Below are 25,909 nucleotides of genomic sequence, written 5' to 3' on the forward strand. Positions count from 1 at the left end.
CAAATTAGAAATGTAAACCACATATATCTTGATAACTGGGTGAAAAAGTTAAGCAGACAGTGAGTATGCCTAATGAAGAGATATGTGCCACGTAGTGCAAATAGAGTAACTAACAATGAAATTTTGAAGTACTGAAAGTATTTAAAACCTAAACAGTGAGGAAACCTATAACTTCAAAGAAAAATAGCAATCAGCTATAAAAGGTGGATGGGTGTAGTTGAGAAATAGTAGGAGAGAGGAGTTATCCAGGGATACTACAGGAGCAGAGCTACTTGCTTTTAAGATATTCTTTTGTTTTGTTTTAAAAGAAGAATAGCATTATTATAACATTTCTTTTTGAACTTCCATACCAGCTCAACTAGGCATGATGAAAGCCTTGAAAATGCTAAGTTTCTAACATCTGCAAATATATCAGCTATTTTTCCATTAGCAAATGTTCACTGGGAGTTAAGAGGTCTGTAGCTAAAGGAAGTTGTACATACTTTTCTGAGTGAAATTTACAAAGATTCATTGCAGAGTATTTTTACATGGAGGCAAGCTGTCTGCAGGTGCAAGTAATTAATTTTGAGGGTTCTGAGCATTCTTTCCTGGAAGAAATTCAAAATTTATAAAGGTATAATGCAAGCAGTTCAGTGAAAAAGTTTGAAATTCTGGGAAGGTAATAAGATACATCAGCCTCCTTGCAGTATTAAAAATTTATTGCATTTAATAAAAACGTGTACACATTAGTTTTATTTAAAGACAGTGAGTGTACTTTTCCTTGGGGCCAAATGTTAATGTTTTCTGAAAGCATATAAGCTGTTTTTCACATCTGGCAGGAGACTAGAGATAAGAAAAGAACAGAACAACACGGGCTGTAGCATATGCATTAGCACTGATAACCTTAATTTTAGGTTAGGTAATGTCTATGGGTGCAGCTGTGAATTTGCGCAGTTAATATCTTGGGGGTTACACTTCATTTTTTAAAGATGTAGACACTTCTGTGTGTTTGCTCCAAGTTAAAAGAGGATGGGAGTGTTTTGAAAATGTATTTAGTTTTTTGTTTGATGGTTTTCAATAAATTAAAAAGTCCTGAGAACTCCTAAAGCCTCTGTTTAGTGTATGTTATTATCCTTCATGCTACCTTTGTTTTGTGGCTAAAGTACTTAGTCGATAAGGTGTCTTACACCTCATGTTTTTCAGCTATGTTTTTTTGGTAAACTGCCTTTGTTTTTAGCGACTGTACTAGTCGCCTGATATTTCCAAAGTAGAGACGTCTATATTACCTGTTTTTATCTCTTATTGGCCTTGTGTTTAGCTACTATATAGGGCTGCTACAAGGTCTTATACCTTGTGTATTATTAACATTAGTTAGCTGTACCTTGCCTTTGATTTGGACCTCCGCTTTAGTCACTAAGAGGTCAACTGTTGTTAATATTGCATATTATCTTGGTATACCTGTTAGAGTACCTTGCAGTTATTTGTTTTTCCTTCTCTTTACTGACATACTTCTTAATCTGGTATCTCTCTACCCACTCCTATGCTTAACCACCTATGCTATTTCTGTTTCCTTTAGTCTTCCTAACCCTTTATCTCTTTTGTTTTTGTATTCCAGCATTAAAGCCTAGTGCTCCTCATTGGGTTGTCCCCTCCCTGCTGGCCTATCTCACCTGGTATCCCTGAAGCAACAAAGCAGGCCAATTGTGTTGGCACCCAAGAAGCACCCCTATCTCCTCTTGAATGACGGTTTACTGGTGTTAGAACTTTCCATTACTGGCTGTATGTCATTTTGCCTAAATATTTTTATTTTAAGTTTTGTCCTCTTGTGGGCAGCACACACGTGACACCAGCTAAGGTTCTACCCTCCCTGCTAACCTGCTTTCTAATAGTTACCCCCTTCCACCTATCCTATTTTATTGCTACTCCTCCCTGCCCCTGGTTGTCTAACTTCCCCTCGTCAGCCAGCCTTACTACGGCTGAAACATCCCACTTGCCTTACCTTTTCTGTTCCCTCACTGTCTCTAATTTACTGTCCTGGCTGCTGCTCTCCTTTCTCTCTTTTTCCTACCTTACTCCTTCACCAATTGACTGTATTTTGCATTCTCTACTTACCTACTTTCTAATTACCCCTATCACTGTCCCTCTGCTAACTACTACTGTCCTTATTATACCTTGTGCCTGCTATATTCTTGTAAACTACTGCCTGTCTTTTCATCCTTTTTTTTAACAAACTCTCCTTTATATATTGCTAAACTACATAGCATATGAAACAGTAGTGTTTCAGCTACTCTGCTTAGCTGATAGACTTCACTCTCCTCTCTGGCTGTTTCCCAGTGCTCCTGCCTCCCGCCCCTATCCTACCCTTCATGCTATTGGTTATACCTTCTGCTTCCCCTCCCCCCTATACCCTCGAACTCTATATGTAGAGTCTTCCTTGCTAAGGCGCCATCTTTAAATTCCATCTTGCAAACTGCAGGTTCCCCCTGGTTGTCCGCGTGGTGTGCTGCCGGTAAGTGAGCATTTCTACTTAGTAATTGTCTTATTTTGCTCGTAGTTTGGCATTTTTACTCAAATATTGCCTTATCTTGATCGTACATTTGTCAGAACCTGTAACTAGTGTCTTTAGTTGCCGTCGCTGTGATCCTGCGTGCTGTAAATACTTTTTTATGGTGGTCTCTCACCAATTTAAGCTCTGCAATTAGTCGCTAGTATTTCTGAAGACATAACCACCGTTTTTACCTACTAGTGATTTCATTTGGCAGAACCTGTGGATAGTGTTTTAAGTTGCAGATGCTGAGATCCTGCGTGCTGTAAACGCTTTCCTATGGTGGTCTCTCACTAATTTAAGCTCTGCAATTAGTCGCTAGTGTTTTTGAAGACATAACCACTGTTTTTTACCTACTAGTGATTTCTAACACCACATATTGTAGTTTTTTTGCAGTCGCTGAGGTCCCAACCTCTTGAGTATCTGTACACACTGTTTTTGTGGCTGTTTATTATTGTCTTATCCTCTGCAATTAGTCGCTAGTTATTGCTAAAGCAATAATCACTGTATTTAGTTATTAGAGACTCCTAAAGCCTCTGTTTAGTGTATGTTATTATCCTTCATGCTACCTTTGTTTTGTGGCTAAAGTACTTAGTCGATAAGGTGTCTTACACCTCATGTTTTTCAGCTATGTTTTTTTGGTAAACTGCCTTTGTTTTTAGCGACTGTACTAGTCGCCTGATATTTCCAAAGTAGAGACGTCTATATTACCTGTTTTTATCTCTTATTGGCCTTGTGTTTAGCTACTATATAGGGCTGCTACAAGGTCTTATACCTTGTGTATTATTAACATTAGTTAGCTGTACCTTGCCTTTGATTTGGACCTCCGCTTTAGTCACTAAGAGGTCAACTGTTGTTAATATTGCATATTATCTTGGTATACCTGTTAGAGTACCTTGCAGTTATTTGTTTTTCCTTCTCTTTACTGACATACTTCTTAATCTGGTATCTCTCTACCCAGTCCTATGCTTAACCACCTATGCTATTTCTGTTTCGTTTAGTCTTCCTAACCCTTTATCTCTTTTGTTTTTGTATTCCAGCATTAAAGCCTAGTGCTCCTCATTGGGTTGTCCCCTCCCTGCTGGCCTATCTCACCTGGTATCCCTGAAGCAACAAAGCAGGCCAATTGTGTTGGCACCCAAGAAGCACCCCTATCTCCTCTTGAATGACGGTTTACTGGTGTTAGAACTTTCCATTACTGGCTGTATGTCATTTTGCCTAAATATTTTTATTTTAAGTTTTGTCCTCTTGTGGGCAGCACACACGTGACACCAGCTAAGGTTTTTCCCTCCCCTGCTAACCTGCTTTCTAATAGTTACCCCTTCCACCTTTCCTCTTTTATTGCTACTCCCCCCTGCCCCTGGTTGTCTAACTTTCCCTTGTCAGCCTGCCTTACTACGGCTGAAACATTCCACTTGCCTTGTCTTTTCTACTCCCTTACTGTCTCTATTTTACTGTCCTGGCTGCTGCTCTCCTTTCTCTCTTTTTCCTACCTTACTCCTTCACCAATTGACTGTATTTTGCATTCTCTACTTACCTACTTTCTAATTACCCCTATCACTGTCCTCTGCTAACTACTACTGTCTTTATTATACCTTGTGCCTGCTATATTCTTGTAAACTACTGCCTGTCTTTTCATCCTTTTTTTAACAAACTCTCCTTTATATATTGCTAAACTACATAGCATATGAAACAGTAGTGTTTCAGCTACTCTGCTTAGCTGATAGACTTCACTCTCCTCTCTGGCTGTTTCCCAGTGCTCCTGCCTCCCGCCCCTATCCTACCCTTCATGCTATTGGTTATACCTTCTGCTTCCCCTCCCCCCTATACCCTCGAACTCTATATGTAGAGTCTTCCTTGCTAAGGCGCCATCTTTAAATTCCATCTTGCAAACTGCAGGTTCCCCCTGGTTGTCCGCGTGGTGTGCTGCCGGTAAGTGAGCATTTCTACTTAGTAATTGTCTTATTTTGCTCGTAGTTTGGCATTTTTACTCAAATATTGCCTTATCTTGATCGTACATTTGTCAGAACCTGTAACTAGTGTCTTTAGTTGCCGTCGCTGTGATCCTGCGTGCTGTAAATACTTTTTTATGGTGGTCTCTCACCAATTTAAGCTCTGCAATTAGTCGCTAGTATTTCTGAAGACATAACCACCGTTTTTACCTACTAGTGATTTCATTTGGCAGAACCTGTGGATAGTGTTTTAAGTTGCAGATGCTGAGATCCTGCGTGCTGTAAACGCTTTCCTATGGTGGTCTCTCACTAATTTAAGCTCTGCAATTAGTCGCTAGTGTTTTTGAAGACATAACCACTGTTTTTTACCTACTAGTGATTTCTAACACCACATATTGTAGTTTTTTTGCAGTCGCTGAGGTCCCAACCTCTTGAGTATCTGTACACACTGTTTTTGTGGCTGTTTATTATTGTCTTATCCTCTGCAATTAATCGCTAGTTATTGCTAAAGCAATAATCACTGTATTTAGTTATTAGGGACTCCTAAAGCCTCTGTTTAGTGTATGTTATTATCCTTCATGCTACCTTTGTTTTGTGGCTAAAGTACTTAGTCGATAAGGTGTCTTACACCTCATGTTTTTCAGCTATGTTTTTTTGGTAAACTGCCTTTGTTTTTAGCGACTGTAGTAGTCGCCTGATATTTCCAAAGTAGAGACGTCTATATTACCTGTTTCTATCTCTTATTGGCCTTGTGTTTAGCTACTATATAGGGCTGCTACAAGGTCTTATACCTTGTGTATTATTAACATTAGTTAGCTGTACCTTGCCTTTGATTTGGACCTCCGCTTTAGTCACTAAGAGGTCAACTGTTGTTAATATTGCATATTATCTTGGTATACCTGTTAGAGTACCTTGCAGTTATTTGTTTTTCCTTCTCTTTACTGACATACTTCTTAATCTGGTATCTCTCTACCCACTCCTATGCTTAACCACCTATGCTATTTCTGTTTCCTTTAGTCTTCCTAACCCTTTATCTCTTTTGTTTTTGTATTCCAGCATTAAAGCCTAGTGCTCCTCATTGGGTTGTCCCTCCTGCTGGCCTATCTCACCTGGTATCCCTGAAGCAACAAAGCAGGCCAATTGTGTTGGCACCCAAAAGCACCCCTATCTCCTCTTGAATGACGGTTTACTGGTGTTAGAACTTTCCATTACTGGCTGTATGTCATTTTGCCTAAATATTTTTATTTTAAGTTTTGTCCTCTTGTGGGCAGCACACACGTGACACCAGCTAAGGGTTTTCCCTCCCCTGCTAACCTGCTTTCTAATAGTTACCCCTTCCACCTTTCCTCTTTTATTGCTACTCCCCCCTGCCCCTGGTTGTCTAACTTTCCCTTGTCAGCCTGCCTTACTACGGCTGAAACATTCCACTTGCCTTGTCTTTTCTACTCCCTTACTGTCTCTATTTTACTGTCCTGGCTGCTGCTCTCCTTTCTCTCTTTTTCCTACCTTACTCCTTCACCAATTGACTGTATTTTGCATTTTCTACTTACCTACTTTCTAATTACCCCTATCACTGTCCTCTGCTAACTACTACTGTCCTTATTATACCTTGTGCCTGCTATATTCTTGTAAACTACTGCCTGTGTTTTCATCCTTTTTTTAACAAACTCTCCTTTATATATTGCTAAACTACATAGCATATGAAACAGTAGTGTTTCAGCTACTCTGCTTAGCTGATAGACTTCGCTCTCCTCTCTGGCTGTTTCTGCCCCACTTCGCTCCCCTCCCTACCCCCTTATCCCACCCACCCCACGTACCCTTAGCCTTATACCTGACATACCACACCCCTCTATATTTACACCTATCCTATGCTCCTACATACCACACCTCCTCTATATCTACACCTACCCTAAGCACCTATCTCACTTACTCCGCCCTCCTTCCTATACCTCCCTCTATTACCTCTCCTTTCTCCCCTCCCCACCCAAAACTACACAAATACCTTGATATCTACCTGTTTCATTTACTCACTCTACACTCTAAGCCCATATCCAGTCTATTCCTCTCTGTCTCACCTCAACATGCCTACCAAAACTTACAAACCAATATCCAAGACCCCTGTAACAGGAACTACTCTAAAAAAGCTAACACTTCTACTTATTATTTCTCTTGCCCCCACATTACCCTGCTTCCTAACCTGTTATGAATCAAATCCCAATTACCACTTTAACTACTCTCCCAAACATACTGCCTCTGATTTCATAAGCGTAAAATTGACTCATTTAAACATTACATATATCCCTAGCTACCTCCTTGCCAGATATCACAGACTGTCCCACATTAAAATTCTAAATCTCTTGATTAAGAAACCAAAATACTCACTGTACTCCCCCATCAAAGCTTACCTTGAACATAAGCATTCTGCCTTAGTAGACGGGGACATCCACCCTAACCCAGGGCCCTTAACCACTTCATCCGATGAGGCAACCACTTCACTAAACTCTTCCCTACCACTACCAACCTCTAATCCAAATACTCTACTCATAGGTCACCTTAATATACGAAGTGTCAATAACAAAATCACTCATCTCCACTCCCTTCTTCAACATCACTCCTTTGATATTCTCTGTTTAACTGAAACCTGGTTAAAACCCTTTACTAAAGATAATGTAATCTTACCTCCAGGTTATAACATCCTGAGACTTGACCGCAAAATAAAAAAGGCGGAGGAGTTGCACTTCTATTCAAAACAGAACTTAGTGTAACATTAATACCCTATGATAACCCAGACAGTAATAAGACTGAACTTCTCATCTCGAAGCTGCAACTAAACCCTAAAAAGTCAATCTATATTATCTGTATATATCTACCTCCTGGAAATAATTCCACTACTATAGAAAATATCCTTAGTTGGCTCACCACCTCCTATCCACAAGAAACCATAATTCTTGGAGACCTCAATCTGGACTGGTCCTCTTTAACTACTAATAACCCAGCTTCTCATATTAACCTCTATGGCTTTAGTCAAATAATAAACACCTCTACTAGGATCAACAAATCTAACAACAAAGAAAGCATTCTAGATTGGATACTCATTAACAAACATCTACTTAAATATCAGTCTGGAACATTACCTGATGACTTTAGTGATCACAATCTAACCTTTATTATTAGACAAAGAAATGCCTCTAACAATACACCTATCTATAGGACCCTATGTAATCTCAAATGTTTCAACCCTATTCAATTTAGAACTGAACTAAAGGCCTGCAATTGGAACCCACTAAAGACACTTCCCCTTGAAGAAGCCGTGCTATACTTCAACACCACATTCCTAACTATTCTAGATAATCATGCACCATCACGCTCCATCCGAATTAAATCTAAACCTGCCCCCTGGCTATCTAAAGATACAAGACAAAAAATGTTACTTAGAAACAAAGCTTGGAAAAAATGGCGAGCTAGCAAATCTTGCGTAGACCAACAGACCTTTAGACATCTAAGAAACTGTACCAAAAAAGCTATTTTCTCTGATAAAAGAAGTTATTATAGTAATCTCCAGCAAGCTAATCACAATAACCCTCAAAAATTCTGGTCAACCCTAAACAGGCTTCTACACCCTGGACAGACTACCACTCCATCCCCTACCGGATCTGAAAAGAATTCCACCCTTGATGCTGCCAACACTTTCAACTCTTTCTTTATTGACACTATTAATTCTTTGGCCTCGCACCTCTCTAGTGACAACACTAGTATCCCCGACCCTGCATCCTCCAAACTACCAACCTTTAGGCTACAACCCATCTCCACTGCCATTATACAAAAATGTATTCACAAACTCAAACCATGCACCCCCTCAGCTGACCAACTCCCATCTGAATTCCTTCAAAAAGCAGCTTCTGAAATTGCCTATCCCATATCTATTCTCATTAACAGAACTGTAAATGAAGAAACCATACCTGACATCTGGAAAATCTCTCACATCATACCCTTACACAAAGGAGGTAACTCCTATGAATACTCCAATTATAGGCCCATAGCTCTCTTGTCCCCACTAGCAAAAATCATGGAAAAATGTGTTCATTATCAGTTAATGGACCACCTAATAAAAAACAACATTCTCACTCCCTGTCAACATGGCTTTAGGCCTTTTCATAGCACAACCACCGCTCTCCTCACCTTTACAGACCTTATTAACAAGAATCGTAATAATAACATCCTGTCTTCAGCTCTCTTCATTGACCTGTCTAAAGCCTTTGATATGGTCAACCACTCCATTCTCTTAAAAATTCTTGAATCTCTCTCCTTAGAATCTAAGGCTGTCCACTGGTTTAGTTCCTATCTTACAAACAGGAAACAAGACGTTCTCTGGGATAACAAACTCTCATCCCTTCTCCCTATCTCACTTGGGGTCCCCCAAGGCTCTATTCTTGGACCACTTCTTTTCTCCCTCTTTATAAATGACTTACAAACAGCTATTCCCCAGGCTACTTGTATACAATTTTAATTTGCTCTGCTAAATTCATCTCTGAACTGCAAATTAATACTCAAGCTGTTTTCTCTAAAGTTGAAACTTGGTTCTCAAAACGCTGCCTACTCCTAAATGCTAAAAAAACCAAACTCTTACTCTTTAAGCCCACTACCAGATCCCCTACATTAGACTTTACTATCCTATCTAACAATGGAACTATTATATCACCTGACCCTAATACCAAACTGCTAGGTGTCACGATTGACAACAACCTTACCTTTGATTGTCATATCAATAATACCATTAAATCTGTAAACAGGAAACTCGGCTCTCTCTATAGAATTAAACCTTTCTTAACCTCCCAAGCCAAAGCTACTCTTGCCCACTCTCATCTTATTTCTACTCTTCTCTACGCCTCACCAATCTATACTAACCTCAAGAAAAATAATCTCTCTAAACTATCTTCCACGTACGATAATATAGCTAGATTTGTTACTGGTAAACCCTTCAGAACTCACCACTGTCTGAATCTGCAGCAACTTAACTGGCTTGAACTGTGAAACATGTTGCTTCTTTCCCAACTGACATTTGTCTAAAGAGCATTCTACCAACCTCACAACACACCTATACTCTCCAACCTCTTAACCCCCTACTCTAATCTGAACTCCCTCCATTCATCAAGTAAGCTGCTAGTTACCTTAACCAAATCTAATAACCTAGCAGGTGATTCCCTTTTCCCTAATACTATTGGAAAACACTGGAATCAACTGCCTACTGAACTTACTTCCATTGCATCTACTGTTCTGTTTAAACAAAAACTCAGAATTTACCTTAAAAGCCACTGGATGTGTCCCTGCTCTAATCCCGACTAAAGTAATATGCTTCAATTAATCCATCTTTCTCTCCCTACTCTTCTCTCCCTCCTGCTTCCTCCCTTACCTTTCTTTCTCTACCCTTTAAACTCCGCCTCTTCATCTTTCCTCCTTATGGCTATGAATCTCTTTCGAAGTATTTGTCTGTTTATTTCTTATACTCTCTCTTCTTGGTATTAAAACATGTTAGTATGTTCATCATGATGTTACTTATTCCCTAGAAAGTTAATTGTCCTTTCCTTTCTTTTGATAACTTTCTTTCATTTCTCTTTCCCTGCTCTTACACTTTCTTTTCTTGGTTTTAGAAATAAGTAATAATGTTTATTATGATATTTGTGCTCATAATGTATTTCCTTTTGTTTAAATGTGGAGCTTTTCTCCCCGGGCCTCTGCTGAAAATGGAAATATATCCAGTTGGACTAGCCCGGTCAACAAATGTAAAATAAATAAAAATAAAATGACATAGGTTCAAATAGATATGAGAATAAACAACAGTATAAAAACAGCTTGCCAAACATTAGATTGTGCATGTAACACAAATGCTGGAAATTCACATTAAAAAAAACTGTCATGTGTAACTGGTGGGAACAATAGCTGTTTATAATAATGACTATGCTATCCATATTATATAGGAATGTAAATGGTCCTGCAGCTATAGACAAAAAGGAAAAAGTATTATACTATATTAAGAAATACAGTGTGAAAATAGCACTGCTACAGGAGACACACTTGGAAAGAAATGAGCATGTGAATTTGACAAAAAAAGGATTACAGGATGGATATTCAGCAGACTATCAGGGACTAACTGCTAGAGGGGCTGCAAAAGTAATAGAAGAGGGGGAAAGACAATAATGGTAGATATGTGGTGGTAAGGAGCTTCTGGCAAGGGAGGAGGATTACCCTGGCATATATTTCCATCACAAACTGCTGCTATGGAGCTTAAGAAATGTTTTGGAGAAATAATCAGCTTTCAGCAAGGACTACTACGTACAGGTGGGGACTAGAACTTGATTTGCAATAGTGAATAAGTACTGGGGGCATAGAAGGGAAAATATAACAAAAGAGGGTAGATGTCTGAAGAAATTCATAAAAATATTTGGTATAGAAGATGTGAATTCAGTAGTAGGAACTTGGACAGACTATAGATGTTATTCCCCAAGGTACAATAACTGGGCTAGAGTATACAGAAATTATATTTCACAGGAATATTTACATTTAATTGCAAGTTTCAACATACATCCAATAACTATTTTTCATCATATACCAATAAAAACTAAGATAAAAATGCAGGGCAGTGAATTTCACATCTACATGTTAAAAAGACAGGAATTTAAGGAATGGGTTGTAGACATTATTCAAGAATTATTAGGGAAGATAGAAATATCTTCCGAAGTTATAGCCAGTGTGTGGATAAAATGAAAATGGAGTTTAAAAACGTCGTAGAAATAAGAGGCAAACATATGGTTAAGAAGTAATAAGAATGACTTACAGAGGCTGACAAAGTTTAATGTAGTGCAGAATAAGGAGAATCTTACAGAATAAGGAGGTGTTTGAATGCAGGCAGCTTAAGAGAAAATAAGGGAGTATCTGGATAATATGCATGACTTTAGAAAGACTGCTCTTAAGCAACTATTTTTTTTTATTTTAACTCCAGAGCACAAAACGTTTAGTACAATGACTTAGGCAGCAGAAACTAGAAAGAGTTTTTAACAAACTTGGGGAGCCTCTAAAATAATCACAGATCCTGTACATGTTTTACAGGTATTTCAGAAATTTTATGAAAATCTGTATAATCCAGAGAAATGTGGAAATCAAGAAAAGAGCACAAATGGAAACATTAACGAATGAGTTAATTATGCCAAAATAAAGGTAGATTAGCTCACCAATCATCAGTTAAGACAGGAGGGGATGAGATAAAAACAGTGATGTATAATCAGTCTTCAGGAAAGTCTACAGGAACAGATGGTATTCTGGTATTCCTGTGGAAATATGGAAGTTTTGAGGAAAGAAAGTAAAAAAGATAGGGAAGATTTTATTTAACAGTATTTTAAAAGGAAGGGAAGCACCAACATCTTGAAAGAAAGCTGTAGTGGCTGTATTACCTAAAGACAGTAAAGGCTTATCAGACCCAGCTTTATACAGACCCATAATTATAAAGTATTTTTGTTTGTAGCAGCTAAAAGAATGGCAAAAGTGTTGCCAAAATCAGTAAAAGGAAGGAGCAAATTACAGAGAGAAAAAAATGAAAATTGTGGGAACAATGCATGCAGGATAATGTTTAGGAGGAGAATGACGAGTGAGGTTTATAGGAAGGCACAGGAATTCAGCAATTTATGTAATGCTGAACTGATGGTAATTACAAAGAAAAAATGTGATGTATAATACATGTAAATGGAAAAAATGTTAATATGGTTTGTTGTTTTAAGTGATAATTCAATAAAGGTGTTAAAAAAACTTCCATACTAGATTACTGTTACCTACAAGGAGAGAGTAGATCACCAGCTCTTGTAATACATTCCAACAAAAAGAATGTATTTATATTATTTTCTTCTTAAGATAGAATTTATATTAAAATTGCTCCTATACTTTGTATCCCAATAATTATTACCTCCAAGGATGCTGCATCTCATTGGAAAAAGGAATTTCCCCTTGTGATGACATCATTCAAAAACAGCGATTGTCACACTCTGCAGTGGGTGTTCAAGCACACATCACATTTGGTGTATAATATCAAGTAATCCCTATAAAAATGGGCCTCTCTGACCTGGATCTACTGTCTAACCTCTAATTTATCATCCATTGGCCAAATGATTATCTGAACAGCTGTGACTTAAAGAGAGTGAAGTGAGAGATAACATTTGTTTAAAGTGGATTTCAAAAAGGATACCTCTTTTACTAGCAGTAGATAAACAAGTGGTAAATACCCTTAGTGTGGCTTCCATTTAAATTGGATTTATGGAGTCTTAAGTCCACAGCTCTCTTCTTTCTCAAAGAGCAGATCTAGAGGTACTTTTAAAACTTTATGACAAAATCAGTAGTGTCACATGTGCAGCACTAGTCACAGTGCAACCTACTTGGGTGGCTCCACCCACTGTCATTCCTGCAAGAGCAGTGCTGTTAGATATACTTTGTAGGTGGCTGATACCATTTCATACAGCGAAATGGTACTCCTCCACTGATTAGGTTGCCATATTTTGCATCTCTTGCTTCAGTTTCATCTGTTACATTCCCTATCCTACAATCTATTAGATTGGAATTAAAATAGTATTCTTTCTTCATTTTCTAATCTTAACTGAAATATTGCCATAATTTATTTCCTGCACTAAAGATTGTGTATCAGAGTTCCTAGACAGCCACTGGGCTATGGCCAGTTAGAAAACAATTCCCTTTCCATTCACCGAGTGAAAAGGATTCCAATCCAGCTAATTAATGAAAGAAGCTGAAAAGTATGATTTATTATTTACTTGTATTATTATTTAACTGAAGTGATTTGTGACTCTCCTGTTGTCTGGCTGCATTTGATTTTGTATTTAATTTATTCACATAAGGTTTGGATACTTGCATTATATTTATTTATGTATTTATTTGCACTTAAATTAAAGTTTGTTTTATTGTCATTTTTACCTCCTTTTTCTCTTTTTTGAGTATTAAAATTATTGGTTAGGGACAAAAGGAATTTCATCTAGCTAATTAGTGTTAGTAGCTGAGAATTCAGATGACTTATTTAGTTGTAAGTATTTAGCTTTATTATTATTTAGCTGAAGTGGTGTGTGACTCCGGTGTTGTCTGGCTGCATTTGATTTTAGGTTAAATGTATACATTGTACAATGTATACAATTAAGGTTTGGATACTTGCATTATTATTTTTCTCTTATATTACTGGTTATTTTATTTTTAATTTTGTTTTACCTCAACATTTTTTTCTTCTTGGAGTTTTAAAAGTTCTTGGTTAAGGTCAGTTAGAAAACAATTCCTTTTCCATTGACTAGAAATCCAGTCTAGCTGATTAGTGGCAGGAGCTGAGAAATAGGATTCATTATTTAGGTGCACTATTACTTACCTGAACTGTTGCATGACTGTGCTGTTGTCTGGCTGCATTTGATTATGAATTTAACTAATTTATTTGAGGTTGGAATACTTGAATTTTTTTTGCCCTTATATTACAGTTTGCTTTATTTTTAATTTTGTTTTACCTCAACATTTTTCTTCTTGGAATTTTATAAGTTTTTGGTTAAGGTCAGTTAGAAAACAATTCCTTTTTCATTCACTAACTGAAAAGAAATCCAATCTAACTTATTACCGAGAGGTGCTCAAAATTAGAAATTCTTATTTATTTAACTGCAAGTATTCAGATACATTATTATTTAGCTGAAATGTGTGACTCTGCTGTTGTCTGACTGCATATGATCTTGAACTGAATTTGTTTATTTAAGGTTGGGATTATTATTATTATTATTAGTAGTAGTAGTAGTAGTAGTAGTGCCCTTATATTACAGTTAGCTTTATTTTTAATTTTATTTTACCTAATTTTTTCTTGGAATTTTAAAAGTTCTTGACAAATAATTCCTTTTCCATTCACTGAAAAGGAATCCAATCTAGCTAATTAGTGGGAAGAGCTGAGAGAGACAAGATTTCTTATATAGCTACATTTACCATTTAGTGGTAATGTTGTGTGACTCTACTGTTATTGGACTGAGTTTGATTTTGGATTAAATTTATTAATTTAAGGTTTGGATACTTGTATTATTTTTATTTTCCTCTTATATTACAGATTGCTTTCTTTTTAATTTTGTTTTACCAAACATTTTCTCTTCTTGGAGTTTTACAAGTTCTTGGCTAAGGTCAGTTAGAAAACAATTCATTTTTATATTCACTAACTGAAAAGAAATCTAATCTAGCTCATTAGTGACTGGAGCTGCTTTATTCTTTAGCTGTACTGTTAGTTATATAAAGTGCTGTGTGACTCTAATGTTGTCAGTCTGCATTTAATTTTGGATTGCATTTATTCATTCATAGCTCGCATCCAATCAGGGACAAATCAAAAAGTAATCAGGAACAATCAGGGACACTTTTTAAATATTAGTACTATTAAACTGAGGCATTAGTAGAATAAGGGAATATAAATTAATGCACATTTTCTGAAGTAAAATAAGTCTATAATTACTGTCATTATTTATTAAATTTAACTCCCCAACTATTCTCCAAAAGTCATTACTTTTAGGAGGGATTATGAAGCACAGAGATAAAATCCGAGTAAAAATCATGGACATTCCTGAAAATCATGGACAGCTGAGAGATATATATTCATTTAAAGTTGGAATGCTTACATTTTTTGAATTTTTGCCCTTGTATTACAATTGTCTTTATTTTTATTTTATTTTATCTCATATTTTTCTTGGAATTTCATAAGTTCTTAGTTAGGGCCAAAAGTAAATCATTTATTTTCCATTCACTGACTGAAAAGGAATCCAATCTAGTTAAATAGTGGGAGGAGCTCTGAAATACAATTTATTATTTATATGTATTGCTATTCAGCTGCAGTGACTCTGTTGCTGTCAGAATGAGTTTGATTTTGGATTAAGTTTATTCATTTAAGTTTTAGCTACTTGCGTTATTTTTATTTTTCTCTTACACTGCAGGTAGTTTTGTTTTTAATGTGGTTTTATTTCAACATCTTCTCTTCCTGGAGTTTTAAAAGTTCCTGGGTAAAGTCAGTTAGAAAACAATTCATTTTCAAGCATTTTTTTAAAGCATGAAACATCTTTATTAAAATAACACTTATGACATAGGCAATTGTACATTTATATAAATGAAAACAAACCATATTACAAAATGCCAGCTGCAAGCATTTTACATCACAAACCATACAGACACAGTCCTAGTTGCAAACACTATACATCACTTATAATCTATCCCATTGTTGTCAGTCAAACATTACATACGTCATTCAAGTCCTGCCTTTTTTTAAACCTCATTCCTCCCCTTTATGTTTTCTTCCCACAATTGCCATTTTCCTACATAATTTGCTCCTACTCTTTTTTAAAAATATCCATTTCCAGTTGTTTTATTTCTGTTACCATGTTCACTACTACTACTACAGTTTGCTTAGACTTTGATTTCCATTTTCTAGTAATTGCTTTTTTGGCAGCCACCATAATTAGACTCAGCAAGGCTTTACTATGTCTAGGCAATTCTGATTCAGAATCATGGCTCAGAAAAATTATTTCCCTAGTTACACCAGTTTGCTCACCCAGTATCTCTGACAGAGTAGTCTGAAGGGAATCTTTAGCATCTGCCAACTCATTACACTCCCAGAAAATATGTTCCCAGTTATCTCTTTCTTCCCATCATATCTCCAACATTTGCTGTCTACCTGAGGAAAAATTCTCTGGAGTCTACTTGGGGGATAAAATACCTATGTAAACATTTCCAAGCAAAAATCCTAAATCTTCTGGATTTTGTTCCATATTTGGGAAACATACATATATCCTTCCATTGTTTCTTTGTGAATTGCTTATCTAGTCTCTCTTCCCACACTTTTCTAACCTCCTCTGATTGATTCTTATAGTTATCATGCAATATTTTATATGGTCTACTAATTATTCTTATTTTAATAGCAGCTTCTGTTCTAAATTCTACAAAACTCTACCAGTGCTGGTCTTTCATTTAGGACCCCCTATTAGTTTCTCTTTGCCTTTATTCTGATATCAATCCTTGATAGGGAAGGCAATCTCTAACCTGCAGTCCAAATAAACTATTGGCGTCTTCCCATTCTATCATCTTTCCCTCTCTAATTATTTGCTCCCAATAACTTGGTTAATTTGCAATTTTCTCCAATAAATTCCAGCCCTCTCATGCCTATTGTCTATATCCCTAATTGCAGTCATCCCTATCATCAGAATCGCCTTTCTCCATTCCCATGTTGGCTTAGTTCTTAGTATACTTTCTGCTATTTTATAGATATAATATCCTGTATGATTGCTGTTATTCTGCTTAAAAGACTGCATCTAAATTTCCAGTCTCTTCTTGTTTCTTGATCTCCCCCAGTTTCATCATCATCCCTTTTCACTTTGAATTATAGTTTTCTGTTTGTGCTATATATAGGAGCCTCACCTGTGTAGCTCTGAAATACCCCTTCAAATTGGGTAATCCCAATCAAACCTGTTCTGCTGAGAAATCAGTTTATCCCAGTTGACTCTTGCCATCTTCCCCTCCCAGATAAAGTCTTTCATCTCTTTATTAATTGCTATCCACAACTTCTCCTCTGGTTGATTAAAATATGTCTGACTTGTTTATAAGACTAATGGGACTAAAAACATTTTAACTGCTTGTATCCTACTATCCACATACATATAACAAAGCTTCCATTTTCTCAGTTTTTGTATTATCCTTTTAGTCTCTTCCCACATATCCTTAGCTACCACACCAGAATAATTTTTAATCCATACTGCTAAATGTTGTGTCTTTTGGCTTTTCCCGGTTATGGGTTGCCACAGTGGAACTCCGGTGCGCTAATGATTGGCAGTAGATATTTATGTGCCGATTTGCCGGACCTGACGCACAACCTTCAATGAAGGTACGCCCATTCACGCATGTCTCCACACAGAAGATGCTCTAGCTGAGAATCGAACAGGACAACGTCTTACTGTGAGGCGACAATGCTACCGCAGCACCACCACCGCAGCATAATCCATACTCCTAAATGTGAATTGGTTCAACAGTATCAATATTTATGGGAACAAAATAAAATGAAGTATAATCCATACTCCTAAATACTTCATTTTATTTTGCTCCCATAAATATTGATATTGTTGAACCAATTCACATGTGGGTACATAAGCCATTAATTCTGTAACCTGAAAATTTCTGAAACTGTCTCAAAATGCTCCACAACACTGAAATGTCTCTTTCTGGTTTTGTTAGGTATAAAATAATATCATCTGCAAACAGAGCCAGGTTTTCTTGACTACCATACCAATTATATCCTTAAATTTCTGAGTCCCTTATATTCTTTTCCAATGGTTCTAAATATAATCCAAATAATAAAGGGGAAAGAGGACACCCCTGCCTAATTCAGATGCAGAAATTATCAGAGAGGACTCCATCCACTTCAAGTTTTGCCTCTGATCTCTCATATATTCTCCTAATTAGCCTTATATTTTTTTAAGGAAAAGCAAATGCTTCCATTGCCCTACTCATAAAATCCCAGCTTACTCTGTCAAATGCTTTCTCTTCATCAAGACCTATCAACAACCATGGTATTTTCTTACATTCTGCTTTCCTCTGGATCATTAATATTCTGTTAATGTTGTCAAATGTTTGCCTCCCTTTCACAAAACAAATGAAAAGAAAGGTTATATATGCTAAGATGCATTGTGCAGCCTGTGCTTCTTTTAAATGTTCTCTGGTTTTGTCTTATCTTTATAGCTCTCGCAGCTTGGAAAACACCTGAATACTTTCAGAGAACATTATCTCCTAGCCAATTTCTGTTTTTTTTTAAGCCAATTTCTCTTTACCAGGGCTTAATCCAGTCATTCCCCTATACACGAATGAGAAAAAGCACATTATTTTTTCTTTTGTTGTGCTCTTTTAACCACAATTGTTTTTACATTGCAGTGCCTACATTCCTTAAAACTGAACAAGGAGAAAGAAAGAAGAAGGGAGAAAGAAAAACAACTGAGAAAACATGCTAAGAAAATCATACACTAAAACAGTACTATTCATAAAAAAATAATTGTACTTAACCATTAACTTTCTCCCTCCTCTTCCCATCCCCTAAATATTCTTCTGAACAATAACAACATGAAGTAGGGCATACAGAGTTCCCACAAGTCTAAGAATGCCCCAAAATGTCCAATATTTCTATATTTTCTTCTTATGTCATATTTCACAAATATAATTATTGCTTTGTCATCTCACATTTGTCAATTTCCAAGTTACTTGTTTTATTCCTGTTACCTCCATCTCCCAAATCCCGTATGCTTCATTTCCACCATTCTTACATTGCATTCATATGTTTTTTCTTTCTCTCAAGAATTTTCTGATGAAACACTGGAAAAGGTTTCATTGGCACAGTCTCTCTGTGGTCTTTATTACCAGAAGAACAAGAAGCAAACGCTCCTTCTGTTTCACAGCTCACTTTTAGTTGGACAAACTTTTGCATGTCCTTCTTAGCATGCACTTCATCAAAATATGATTTTCTCCCTCCAAGAAATAATATTTTGATGATTGCTAGCTATAACAATTTGAATCTCATGCCTACTTCTCGATATTCCCTGAACAGTGGAATAAATGTACTCCTCTTCTGCCTGGTTTACAATGAATAATCATTCTCCAAAATTACTGTGCAGTCTCCCACTTTTAGTATGTTGTCCTGCCACAGTTTTGTCAGAATCAACTCCGTCTGCTAGTAGGATTGAATCTTTACTAGTGAAGGTCTAGGTTGCTTTCTCATAGCCAGGTTTGGAGCATACACTCAATGTGCTCTTTCAATTAACAACTCATGCTTTGGAATCCTAGTCCAGTTGCTTATTTGTGCTTTAATAAAATTAATACAGTCTGCTCCTTTCAGCTTCTCTGGTACAGCTCAAAATAAGAAGTTATGTACCTACCATAACGTTCCATGTTAGTTGTCTTCTTCTCGCCTTCTTTCTTGCTGGATGGGTTCGGAGCCGATCCTCGGCTCCGACTTGGCCAATACTAAAGCTTGAGAGCTAATTCCACCGGCTCGAGGCTCCCCTATATCCCACAATGCTAGGCGGTAACTACTCAGATCTCGTTTGATAGCTATACCAAACAACCCTAGTCTCCACAGAATGGAGTAGGGAAAGCCACCTCAAAACACTCTGTGTAAAAGGTATCGCAGACCTCAGAAAGGATAAAAAAGGTGGAAGAACGTGTGGGAATGACGACTTCTAGAGGAAGAACACAAACTGAATTCCTGTCGGTCTGTCCAGGCTTGGGGGAAGGAGGGTGGGACGCAAGAAAGAAGGCGAGAAGAAGACAACTAACATGGAACGTTATGGTAGGTACATAACTTCTTAATGTTAAGTCGTCAATCTCGCCTTCATTCTTGCTGGATGGGAACGCGTCCCTAGCACCTTATCCCAGGTGGCCTACCGGAACAGACTCTTGAGAACAGTGGAACCAAAATTGGCACGGCTTCTGGAAACCATGTCCAATTTGTAATGTGAAATGAATGTATGAGGAGAAGCCCAGGTGGCTGCTGCACAAATGGAATCTATTGGCAGCCTATCCTGAAAAGCTACAGATGTAGCTAATGCCCTAGTTGAATGAGCTCTAGGTCTTGAGGGTAGTTTTTGATGTCTGATATCATAGATCAGAGGTGAACCGTCTAGAGAGGGATACTTTAGTAACTGGAAGGCCCAATTTCCCTTCCGCATATGACAGAAACAATTGATTAGATTTCCTGAATTGTTTAGTCCTGTCTAGGTAATATCTAAGTTGGCGATGAACATCCAAAAAAATGTAGCTTTTGTTCTGACCTGTTTGAATAGTTAGGGAAAAAAACGGGGAGATCAATAATTTGGTTTAGGTTTGTTTGAGAGGAAACTTTAGGCAAAAAGGATGGATTAGTACGGAGGGATACCCTATCTTTGTGAAAAACTAAGTAAGGAGGACGACTGCACAGAGCATGGAGTTCAGATACCCTTCTCGCTGAAGTTATAGCTACCAGAAAAAGTGTCTTCCAAGAAAGCAACTTCAGAGAACATGAAGCCGCCGGTTCGAAGGGGGGAAGGATTAAGGATGCCAGAACCAAGTTCAAATCCCATTGAGGCGGGGGGTCTTTGATTGGAGGTTTGAGAAGAAATACGCCCCTTAAAAAGGCTTTACAGAGTTTGTGAGCCATGATGCTAGACTCTGAAACACCAACATGAAAATTTGATATGGCAGCCAATTGAACTCTAATGGTAGATGCAGAAGATCCTAAATGAAAGAGTTCTGCTAGAAAGTCTAGAATAGACTGGATAGGTGCAGTAAAGGGATCTATGTTTTTTGATGTTGCCCAAAAGAGAAGCGTTTCCATTTGCTACTATAAATCTTCCGGGTAGAAGATTTATGAGAGGCTATCAAGATATCTCGGACCGAGCGAGATATTGAGGGAAGCCTGGCTAAGGTTGGAATCGGAGAAACCACGCTGTGAGGTTTAGAGAAGGCAGAGATTGGTGCAGCTGACCCGATTGGTGGGTTATCAGATCTGGTACTGGGTCCAGATGCCAAGGCTGCTCCAAAAGGTAATGATGAAGAAAGCGAAACCATATCTGTCGAGGCCAGTAAGGGGCAATGAGGATCATTGTCACTCTCAAGGCGATGGCTTTCTGAATTAGTTGAGATATCAGTGGAAAGGGGGGAAAGGCATATAGAAGTCCCCGGGGCCAATCGTGGACTAGAGCATCTCTGGTGGGATGGCCTGGTAACGGGAAGAGAGTGAAGAAGTCGTGACACTTGCTGTTTTGGGGAGAAGCAAAAAGATCGCAGCAAGGCTGGCCCCATCTTAGGAATACTTCTTCTAGAACTGATTTCTTTAGAGACCACTCGTGGGGCATGAGAACTGCTCTGCTCAATTTGTCTGCAATAACGTTGGATTTCCCGGGAATGTGCATTGCTATCAGAAAACGCTGAGAAGAGATCGCCCATTGCCAAAGTCTGAGTGCCTCTCGACATAAAGGGTATGATCTGGTTCCACCTTGTTTGTTGATGTACCACACTACGGACATGTTGTCCGTTTGAATTGCAATAGTCCCACTGGGAAGAGAGTCGTGAAGGGCTTGCAACGCTAAAAGCACTGCTCTCATCTCTAAGACGTTTATGTGCAAGTGGCACTCGAAAGGTTGCCACGTGCCTTGGACTGTCCTGCCCTGATAATGCCCCCCCACCCGATCAGGGAGGCGTCTGTTGTCAACGTGGCGACTGGGGGGGGGTGAAGGGTCTTCCTCGGAGAAGTTGAGGTGATGTGATCCACCAAGACGGTTGATTCTTGCATGACTGAGTTATCAATATGGTATGGGACATCGGGAGCTGTTGAAAGGACCATTGAGTAAACAGCATCCATTGGAGGATCCTCATGTGAAAGCAAGCTAAGGGGAGAAGGGGAATAGCTGCTGCCATGAGTCCTAACACCTTCAAAACTAGTCTGGCTTTGACTTTGTTGCATTGTAAGAGAAGGGAAACTTGGTTCCGAATGTCTGACACTCTCTGCTCTGTGAGTCTGGCTGAAAGATTGAGTGTGTCTAAGGTGGCGCCTATAAAGGTAATAGATTGACAAGGCGACAAGGCAGATTTTTCGAAATTTATCGAAATGCCTAGAGCTTGGCAAGATTGGATGGTGAAGTCCCTGGATAGAAGAAGCTGATGTCTGGTGGTGGCGGTAAGGAGCCAGTCTTCTAAATATGGAAACACCTGGAATCCTTGACATCTCAAGTGAGCCGCGACCACTGCCATGCATTTGGTAAACACACGGGGGGGGGGGCTGTAGTGAGACCAAAGGGCAGGGCCCTGAACTGGTAGTGACTGGCTCCCAGCCTGAAGCGGAGATATCTCCTGGAGCGTCTTTTCATCTTGATGTGGTAGTACGCGTCCTGAAGATCTAGAGATGCTCTAGTCCACGATTGGCCCCGGGGGCTTCTATATGCCTTTCCCCCATTTCCACTGATATCTCAACTAATTCAGAAAGCCATCACCTTGAGAGTGACAATGAGCACAAGAAGGGTAGAATGGACTGTAGCGTGACCATCCGGAATTTTGTTTTCCTGACATACTTGTTTAAGTAGCTGAGATCCAGTATGGGTCTCCAGTCCCCTGTTTTTTTTGGTACCAAAAAGAATTTGGAGTAGATTCCGGATCCTTGCTAGTCTGCTGGGACTGATTGGATAGCTCTTTTTGATAGCAGCTTTGAAATTTCTAATGCTGCTTGTTCCCTTAGACCGGGTGGAACGTCTGGAAGGGATCTTTTGGGTTGGGATGGGATGTGAACAAAGGGAATTTTGTAACCCTCAGATGTGATCGACTGTACCCATTTGTCTTGAGTAAGAGAAAGCCAGACTTTTGGGTACAGGGATAACCTTCCCCCGACTGCCTCCGAAGGTGGACAGCCGGGCAGCCCCTCAGGGATGCTGAAAGGGTTTGTCAGAGAACATTTCTCTGCTACCCTGGTTTTGCGGACCTCCTCTGCCTCTAGGGCGGCGTCTATTATTATTCCCCCCTCTGCCTCTAGAGGGGAATCGGCCTTGTGCGTCAGATGAGACTCCCTGGGATTGTTTGCGGAACCACATCTTTCCTCCCCTCTGACCTTTGGGATAGGGTCTAGAAGGGGTAGAAAAACGGACTCCTATGGCAGAGAGAGTCTTACCTTCTACCTCGCACCTGGTCAATGTATCCTTCACCTGTGGACCAAACAAGGATGATCCATCAAAGGGAGAATTGGTGAAGGATGCCTTGAAAGGGTCTGCAAAGTTACATGGCCGCATCCAGGCGTGACATCGTAAGGCAATACCTGTGCCTGCGGCTCTACTCGCCCCATCTGCAGCATATGAGACCAGCTGCATGGAGGAGTTAACGATGGAATTCAGGGTTGCCAACTGGGAGTTCATTGTGTCTTTGAACCCCTCAGCTGTAGGATCCTTTATCAGTTCACCCATATCCTTGAGTAAATCTCTCTGGAGACGAGTGAAGTGGCATAAGTAATTCAGCGAACGCATTGAAAAGGTCGCTGAAGAGAACATCCGCTTGCCGTACCTGTCCATGGTCCTAGATTCCTTATTAGGAGGATGAACAGGAACAGAAGGATCAGCTAACTCCTTCTTAGTGGCCGCAGCCACCACCATGGCATCAACACCATCATACTAGGTGACTTCAATTACCCTAATATAGACTGGGAACACTACTCAAGCCCAAACACCCTAGCCCAAAAGTTCCTGGAATTCATAAACTCAAATGCCATGGAACAACTAGTCACCATCCCCACAAGAGGAGAAAACATACTTGATCTCATCATCACGAACATGGGAGCACAATGTTCAACACCGGAAGTATACCCCTCACTGGTGAGATCAGATCACAAACTAATCTCGCTGGAGGTCCTCATCCCACCCCACCTGAAATAAAAAGACCACAGTAAAGAACTTCGAAAGCCGACTTCACACTTTTAAAGACTAGTGTGGTCTCCTTTAAGGCCCCCGAGCGTGGAAAACAGTACTCAAGCCGCTGAATCACTTACAAATGCCTTCTACCAGCACCTGCAGGACTGCATGGATAAGGCAATCCCAAGCAAAACAAAGACTCTTTGTACCAAAGGCAAGCGTCCAGTCTGGTGGACCCCAGCCATAAACAAACTCTACAACAAAAGGAGGAAGCTACTACAAGATAGAGCAAAATCCTTAAAAGGTAAGACACCTTTGATCACTATAAGTAAAAACTAAGAGCTCTCATAAAATCATCCAAAGCAAATTTTGAGAGAAAAATAGCTAAAGACTCAAAAGACAATCATAAGGCCTTCTTTAGCTATGTTAGAAACCTGGGAGGAAACTCCCAGATATGCTCAGAACTAGTTCAAAATGATGTGAAGATTACTGATCCTACAGACATTGCCGACATACTGGCTGACAGGTTCAGTGCAAACTCTCCCAAAAAGGAGAGATATCTATACCAAATGATTGCAGCCCCCCAAACATCTCTAACGCCCAAGTGAGAACTGCTCTCTCCAAAGCAAAAAACACAGCATCCATGGGACCTGATGGTGTCCCTGGCTGTGTGCTCCACGAACTCAACGAGGAATTAAACCCACAGCTAGGACAGCTGTTTAATCATAGTCTCACCTCTGGATACGTACCCAGGGAGTGGCGCACTGCAACTGTGGTCCCACTTCACAAAGGCAGTGCCTCCACCGATCCTGGAAATTACCGGCCCATTAGCTTGACAAGCCTTATCTGCAAAGCCATGGAGAAGATCATAATGGACCTCATAAATAAAGACTTTTAAACTTGGTTGACTTTTTCGAAACAGTCACCAAAGCCACTGATGAGGGAAAGGCAGTCCATACAGCCTACCTCGATCTGGCGAAGGCCTTCGATACAATACCCCACTCGGGTATCACTGAAAAACTCATCAGCTTAAATGTTAACCCATACATCACAAGATGGGTTGCAAACTGGCTGAGTGACAGAACCCACAGGGTCAGAGTTGCTGGCGCCATGTCAGACTCAAAGCCTGTCACAAGTGGTGTCCCACAGGGCTCAGTCCTGGGCCCACTCTTGTTTGGCTTCTACTTTTCCGAAGTACAAGCAAACACAGGAGGGTTATGCCTGACAAGGTTTGCAGATGACTGCAAACTGGGCGCCATAGTCGAAAACACATCTGACACAGATATCTTTCAGAAGGGTCTCACAGAGACGGATAGCTGGTGCCATAGCCATGGCCTAAAGTTAAATGCCAAAAAATGCATAGTCATACCCTTCGGGAAAAACAAGGTTACCCCTAGCTACCATATAGGTGGCAATCCACTGAGCACAGAAGAAGTTATCAGGGACCTGGGGACCCAGGTTGACAGTAGCCTGTCATTCGACACCCATGTAGCTAAAGTAGTTAGGAAGACCTTCTACATTGCCCACCTTATCATGAAGGGATTCACATCTAGATCAAGGGAGGTCATAGTCTCCCTGTACTCATCACTCATCAGACCAATGATTGAGTACAATGCCCCATTCGGAATGTATCTGACCCGACACTTGCAGCAGCTGGAGAGGCCACAAAAGTTCCTCACCAAAAGGATAAAGGGTCTCAAAAATCTGTCCTATGCTGCCCGACTGAAAGAACTCCAGCTCTATTCAGTCGCCACCGCTTGCTCAGAGGTGACCTTTGCCTGACATACAAGGCCATGTCAAACCCAGATTTGATGAATATGCTTCACCTCAAAAATCTAGATCCGTCAGAGCCACAAGGGCGGAGACTTAAACCTCGACACGGCTATTAATAGGACGTGCTGGAGGGATAGATTCATCACCCAAAGACTCCCTATGCTGTGGAACAAAATCCCGGTATATGTGAGGCAGAGCACCTTGCTGGCCTTGTTCAA

At 39.4% G+C, this 25,909-nt stretch overlaps 1 protein-coding gene across 1 annotated transcript in view; it reads right to left on the minus strand.

The window, feature by feature from the left end:
• LOC122805771 (synaptonemal complex protein 1-like) overlaps nucleotides 1-25,909 on the minus strand; it is a 5,909,626-nt gene that overhangs the window by 2,620,905 nt on the left and 3,262,812 nt on the right. The window lies entirely within an intron of this gene.

Source organism: Protopterus annectens, chromosome 7.part0, assembly GCF_019279795.1.
Source record: "Protopterus annectens isolate FY-2018-M chromosome 7.part0, PAN1.0, whole genome shotgun sequence".
NCBI classification, from domain to species: domain Eukaryota; kingdom Metazoa; phylum Chordata; order Ceratodontiformes; family Protopteridae; genus Protopterus; species Protopterus annectens.